Source organism: Eptesicus fuscus, chromosome 1 (genome assembly GCF_027574615.1).
Source record: "Eptesicus fuscus isolate TK198812 chromosome 1, DD_ASM_mEF_20220401, whole genome shotgun sequence".
NCBI classification, from domain to species: Eukaryota; Metazoa; Chordata; class Mammalia; order Chiroptera; family Vespertilionidae; genus Eptesicus; species Eptesicus fuscus.
In genome coordinates, this window is record NC_072473.1 from 28,025,694 (window position 1) to 28,032,058 (window position 6,365).

The 6,365-nt window shown below is 52.2% G+C and overlaps 1 pseudogene; it reads right to left on the minus strand.

Annotated features, from left to right (window-relative positions):
• Nucleotides 1-1,664: 1,664 nt before the first annotated feature.
• On the minus strand, nt 1,665-2,276 carry LOC103302851 (transmembrane protein 126A-like; annotated as a pseudogene).
• Between the last annotated feature and the right edge of the window lie 4,089 nt (nt 2,277-6,365).

The following is a 6,365-nucleotide window of genomic DNA, read 5'->3' on the forward strand; positions in this document are numbered from 1 at the left end:
GCGACATTGCTACCAGGTGGAAGAACTGCTCATTCTGCTTTGAAATTGCCATTGAACATGCAATTCATTGAAACTCCCATGTGCAACATTTCCAAAACACCCAGCATGGGAAAAGTATTGCAGGAATGCAAACTTATTGTTTGGGATGAATGCACAATGGCGCACAAAAAATCGCTCAAGGTTCTTGATTGATCATTGCAAGATTTGGATGGAAACATCAGACTATTTGGGAATGCATTAATATTGCTTGCAGGAGATTTCAGGCAAACATTACCTGTAATTCCTCGATTGACACCAGCGGACGAAATAAATGCTTGCCTGAAATACTCTACTTTGTGGCGACACTTAAAGATGTTACAAGTAACTACAAATATGCGTGTCCAGCTGCAAAACGATCAATCAGCTGAGATATTCTCACATCAATTGCTGGAAATTGGGAACGGAAAGGTGCCGATTGATCTGACCTCAGGACGAATTTCATTGCCTCATAACTTCTGCAATTTAGTGACATCAAAAGAAGAATTGGTTGAAAAAGTATTCCCCAATATTCAAACCAATGATAAGAATCACGATTGGCTGAGTGAACGAGCTATTCTTGCAGCCAAGAACAAAGACGTCTATGAACTTAACAATATTATTCAGTCTAACATTCAAAGCGAGGCAGTCACATACAAGTCCGTCGACACTGTTGTGGAAGCATATGGAGTGGTTACTTATCCAACAGTGTTTTTGAATTCACTCAATCTGCCAGGGATGCCACCACACTGCAATTGAAAATCGGCGTGCCAATTATAATATTGCGAAATATCAACCAGCCAAAGCTTTGCAACGGCATGTGGCTTGCAGTAAAAAAATTAATAAGCAACGTCGTAGAAGCAACAATCTTGACAGGACCTTTCGAAGGTGAAGATGTCCTCATTCCTCGCATTCCTATGATTCCAACGGATATGCCATTTTAATTTAAGAGATTGCAATTCCCAATTCGATTGGCGTTTGCAATCACCATCAACAAAGCTCAGGGCCAATCTTTAGAATTCTGCGGTTTATATCTACACACGGATTGCTTCTTACATGGACAATTATATGTTGCGCGTTCTAGAGTCGGCAAACCAGACAACCTATATATCTGCACAGACAATGGAACAACAAAAAATATTGTATACCCACAAGCATTGTGAAATTAAACATATTAGAAACGTGTGCTTTCTGTTTTCTTTCTTTTCCATTTAACCAGAATGAGCCACAGCAACATGTGGCCGGGTAAAGCTAATATATATATATATATATATATATATATATATATATATATATATATATATATATTGAATCTGGCTTTTTACTTAGCATAACATTTTCAAGTTTTATCCATGTTGTGGAATGTATCAATACTCCATTCTTGTTAAAAAAATTTTATTGATTTTTTAATATATATAGAGAGAGGAAGATAGAGAAATAACAACATTAATGAGAACAAAACATCATCCATTTGCTGCCTCCTGCACGACCCCAACTGGGGATCAAATCCACAACCAGGGCATGTAACCTGACAAGGAATTGAACCAGTGACCTCTTGGTTCATTGGTGGATGCTCAAACACTGAGCTATACCAGCCGGGCAATATTTCATTCATTCATTCTTTCTTTTGTTTAGTTATTTTTACAGTTTTATTTTTGTGTACACATTTGCTTAACTATCACTGAATTTTTAAACTGAAGAGCATTTACAAGTAGCTTATATTGTGTAGAACTAAGGTATGCTGAAAACCCAGTCTGGAGCAAAATGAGAAATAACATCTTTCTAAAGATAGGTTTAGAAATTCTGATCCAGTAGGTTAAGATGTTTCCTCTCTCTGGTAGCAAGGCTGAGGCATACCTGGCTGTCAGGCCACCATTCACAGGAATACCCAAAAAACAGGGTACAAACCATTGAAAACAAGTCCAACCAATCTACCTGGTGTTATGGTACAAGTTTCACAATTCAAATCACCTGTATTCAATGGTAAACTTATAAAACCTTTGTAAGATACATTCACTGTCAAAAATGAGATCATTGCCATTGGTAAACCAGCAGCTGTATGAGCCTGTGTTACATTTAAGGCACCGAAAAAGACTGTTTGCTATTAGGCCACAGACAGCAGCATTAAGTCCAATGTATGTTGATCCATGTTCAAGCAGATTCCTTTCTGCTTCTGGAAGTTGGTTACTTTTTATGTTTATGATGTAAAAAATGTGGTCTTCCTTGAAAGTATCATCTGATTCATGATTTTCCATCTTGAGCCTTATGCTTGCCTCCCAGCCGAAGGTTCTTGATCCGATCTTCCTCAGCCCTAAGGCTCACTGCAACCTTCTCTTTGCTAGCACTGGTACAGCCATCTTTTGCTGGCACATGACTTGGTGAGCAATATTTCATTTTTTTATGATTTAATAATTATATATATATAATAATATATATTTATATATATATATCACATTTTGTTTACCCATTCTTCAGTTGGTGAACATTTATTTTGTTTCCAATTTTAGGCTATCTTACATTATAATAGAGAAACATGCAAATTGACCGCACCTCCGCTATGCCCATGATTGGGCCTGCCAGAGGCTGGGGGCGGGACTCCGGGTGGCCTAACTGGCCATTGAGAAAACCAAGATGGCGGTGCCAAATCCTCTTAGTTCCGGGGGTCCTGGTGAGTGATGGCAACCCTAGAGGGGCGTGGTATGCACAGCCAGCAACCTCCCGGGGGTCCCGGGACCCATAGCGTGGGGGGGGGGGGCGTGGCCGGGCACGGCCAGCAGCCTCCGGGGGTCCCAGGTTCAATGGCGACCCGGGGGACGTGGCCGGGCATGGCCAGCAGCCTCCGCGGTGTCCCGGGACCCATCGCGACGGGGGGGGGGGCGTGGCCGGGCACGGCCAGCAGCCTCCCGGGGGTCCCGGGACCCATCGCGACGGGGGGGGGCGTGGCCGGGCACGGCCAGCAGCCTCCGGGGGTCCCAGGTTCAATGGCGACCCGGGGGACGTGGCCGGGCATGGCCAGCAGCCTCCGCGGTGTCCCGGGACCCATCGCGACGGGGGGGGGGGGGGGGGGGGGGGGGGGGCGTGGCCGGGCACGGCCAGCAGCCTCCCGGGGGTACCGGGACCCATCGCAACCCGTGGGTGGGGGTGGTGTGGCCGGGCACGGCCAGCAGCCTCCCTGGGGTGCCGGGACCCATCGCGACCGGGGGGCGTGGCCAGGCACGGCCAGCAGCCTCCAGGGGGGCCCAGGACCCATCGCGACCAGGGGGGGCATGGCCGGGCACGGCCAGCAGCCTCCAGGGTGGCCCGGGACCCATCGCGACCCGGGGGGGCGTGGCCGGGCACGGCCAGCAGCCTCCAGGGGGGCCCGGGACCCATCGCGACCCGGGGGGCGTGGCCGGGCACGGCCAGCAGCCTCCCGGGGGTACCGGGACCCATCGCAACCCGTGGGTGGGGGTGGTGTGGCCGGGCACGGCCAGCAGCCTCCCTGGGGTGCCGGGACCCATCGCGACTGGGGGGCGTGGCCAGGCACGGCCAGCAGCCTCCAGGGGGGCCCAGGACCCATCGCGACCAGGGGGGGCGTGGCCGGGCACGGCCAGCAGCCTCCAGGGGGGCCCGGGACCCATCGCGACGCGGGGGGGCGTGGCCGGGCACGGCCAGCAGCCTCCAGGGGGGCCCGGGACCCATCGCGACCCGGGGGGCGTGGCCGGGCACGGCCAGCAGCCTCCTGGGGGTCCCAGGTTCAATGGCGACCCGGGGGGCGTGGCCGGGCACGGCCAGCAGCCTCCCAGGGGTCCCAGGACCCATCGCGACCGGGGGGGGCGTGGCCGGGCACGGCCAGCAGCCTCCTGGGGGTACCGGGACCCATCGCAACCCGTGGGTGGAGGTGGTGTGGCCGGGCACGGCCAGCAGCCTCCCTGGGGTGCCGGGACCCATCGCGACCCGGGGGGGCGTGGCCGGGCACGGCCAGCAGCCTCCCAAGGGTCCCGGGACCCATCGCGACCCGTGGGGGGGGGGTGTGGCCGGGCACGGCCAGCAGCCTCCCGGGGGTACCGGGACCCATCAGGACCCGGGTGGCGTGGCCGGGCACAGCCAGCAGCCTCCCTGGGATACCGGGACCCATCGCGACCCGGGGGGCGTGGCCGGGCCCAGCCAGCCGCTCCAGGGGTGATGTCCCTGGGTAATCGCCACCCTCGCCTAAATGGCTGGTGCTGAGAGGGATCAATGGGCCAGTGGAAGGAGCAGGTGGTAGTTGACCACCGAGGCCATCTGCAGCAGCCGGATGCAGAGCTGGGGTCCACGTTCTACAGGTTGGCCTCCGTGGGGACCCGAGTCGCACCCATAGTAGCCGAGTGGGCATGCTGGCATAGTAGCCCCAGCATGAGGCCAGCTTCCCAAGCCAGGCTGCGGAGGGAGGGAGGGCCTCTGGGCTGGGAGCACTCCCCCACCCCAGTGGACAGGGCACAGAGAGCAAGCAGCAGAGAGCTACTAGAGGTGGTGGGTGTGGTGGCCTGGCTTCCAAGAGGCTGGCTTCAGCTGCTGTGGCCTGCGCTGAGGTGGCTGGTGGTGGGGGCAACTGCATGGGCGCATCCGAGGCTGGGGCACTGGGAGACGTGGGACTGCAGCCCAGAAAGCGAGGCTCCGGAGGACCTGGTCACCGACACCGGGCATTAAAGCCGCCTCCTACAAGATGTATCCTAGCCTAGGTGTGTGGGAAGCAGATTCAGGAACCTCTCCCTTTGCAGCGCCAGAGCCCAGGCCTGCCAGCACCCCAGAGGAGACCCCCACCAGGATCGGGGGCGTGACCCATCCCCTCCAAAAAAAACTTCTACCCATTGGAATCACTTTCCTGATCATCTTCCCCAAAATAGATTGCACTTTAAAGGTGGGTAAAGGAAAGTTGAGGGAAGTTAAAACACTGCACAAAGGATATTGTAAGATGACAAAGCCCAAAGTGAAGCTCATGTGTTTTCTTTAAAAAATATATATTTTTAAAATGTCAGAAAGGGAGAGGGAGAGAGAGATAGAAACATCAATGATAAGAATCACTGATCAGCCGAAACCGGTTTGGCTCAGTGGATAGAGCGTCGGTCTGCGGACTGGAAGGTCCCAGGTTCGATTCCGGTTAAGGGCATGTACATTGGTTGCTGGCACATATCCTGGTGGGGGGTGTGCAGGAAGCAGCTGGTCGATGTTTCTCTCTCATCGATGTTTCTAGCTCTCTATCCCTCTCCCTTCCTCTCTGTGAAAAATCAATAAAATATATTAAAAAAAAAAAAGAATCACTGATCAGCTGCCGCCCACAGGCCCCCTACTGGGGATTGAGCCCAAAACCCAGGCATGTGTGCCCCTGATCAGAATCAAACCTGGACTCTTCAGTCCACAGGCCGATGCTCTCTCCATTAAGCCAAACTGACCAGGGCCATGTGTTTTCTTCAAGTTCTGCGTGGTTTTAATGGTCCCCAAATCTATACTAATAAAAGGATAATATGCTAATTAGAGTGGTTGTCTTCCGGACATCTTTCCAGACAAAGCCGCAGTGGCTACAAAGGCCAAGGCTCAGGCAGCCATAACCAGCTGCAGTGGCAGCAGCATTGGGGTTATGGGGGTGGTGCCTCCGAGGGAGGCCAGACTGGGGGCCAAGGCACAGGCAGTTTGGGGTGATCAGGCTGATAGGGGAGGACAAGGTAGGGGCAATCAGGCTGGCAGGAGATCAAGGTAGGGGCGAGCAGGCAGGCAGGCAGTGGGGTTAGGGACAATCACGCAGGCAGGCAGGTGAGTGGTTAGGAGCCAGCAGTTCCGGATTGTGAGAGGGATGTCCGATTGCTGGAAGTTGGACATCCCCTGAGGGGTCCCAGATTGAAGAGGGTGCAGATTGGGCTGAGGGGCACACACCCCCACCCTCACCCCCAGTGCACGAATTTCGTGCACCGGGCCTCTAGTTATGAATAATATTGCTATGAACATTTACGTCTAAGTTTTTGTGTGAACATGTTTTTTCATTCTTTTGGGCATATACATAGAAGTATAATTACTGGGTCATATGAAAACTCTGTGATTAAGTTTCTCTAGGGAACTGACAAACGTTTTCTACAGGAGTTGCACATTTTGCATTCACACTGGAAATGTATGAGGGGTCCAGTTTCTATACATCCTCAACAATATTTCTTATGTCTATTTTTTTAGCATAGTCATTCTGATAGGTTTGAGGCGGTACCTTATTGTGGTTTGATTTACATTTCCTTAAAAATTAATGATGTCAAGCACCTTTGCCTATGATTATCAGCCATTTGTATATCTTTTTTGAAGACATGTATATTCATGCATGTTGCCCTTTTTTTCAACTAGGCTATTTA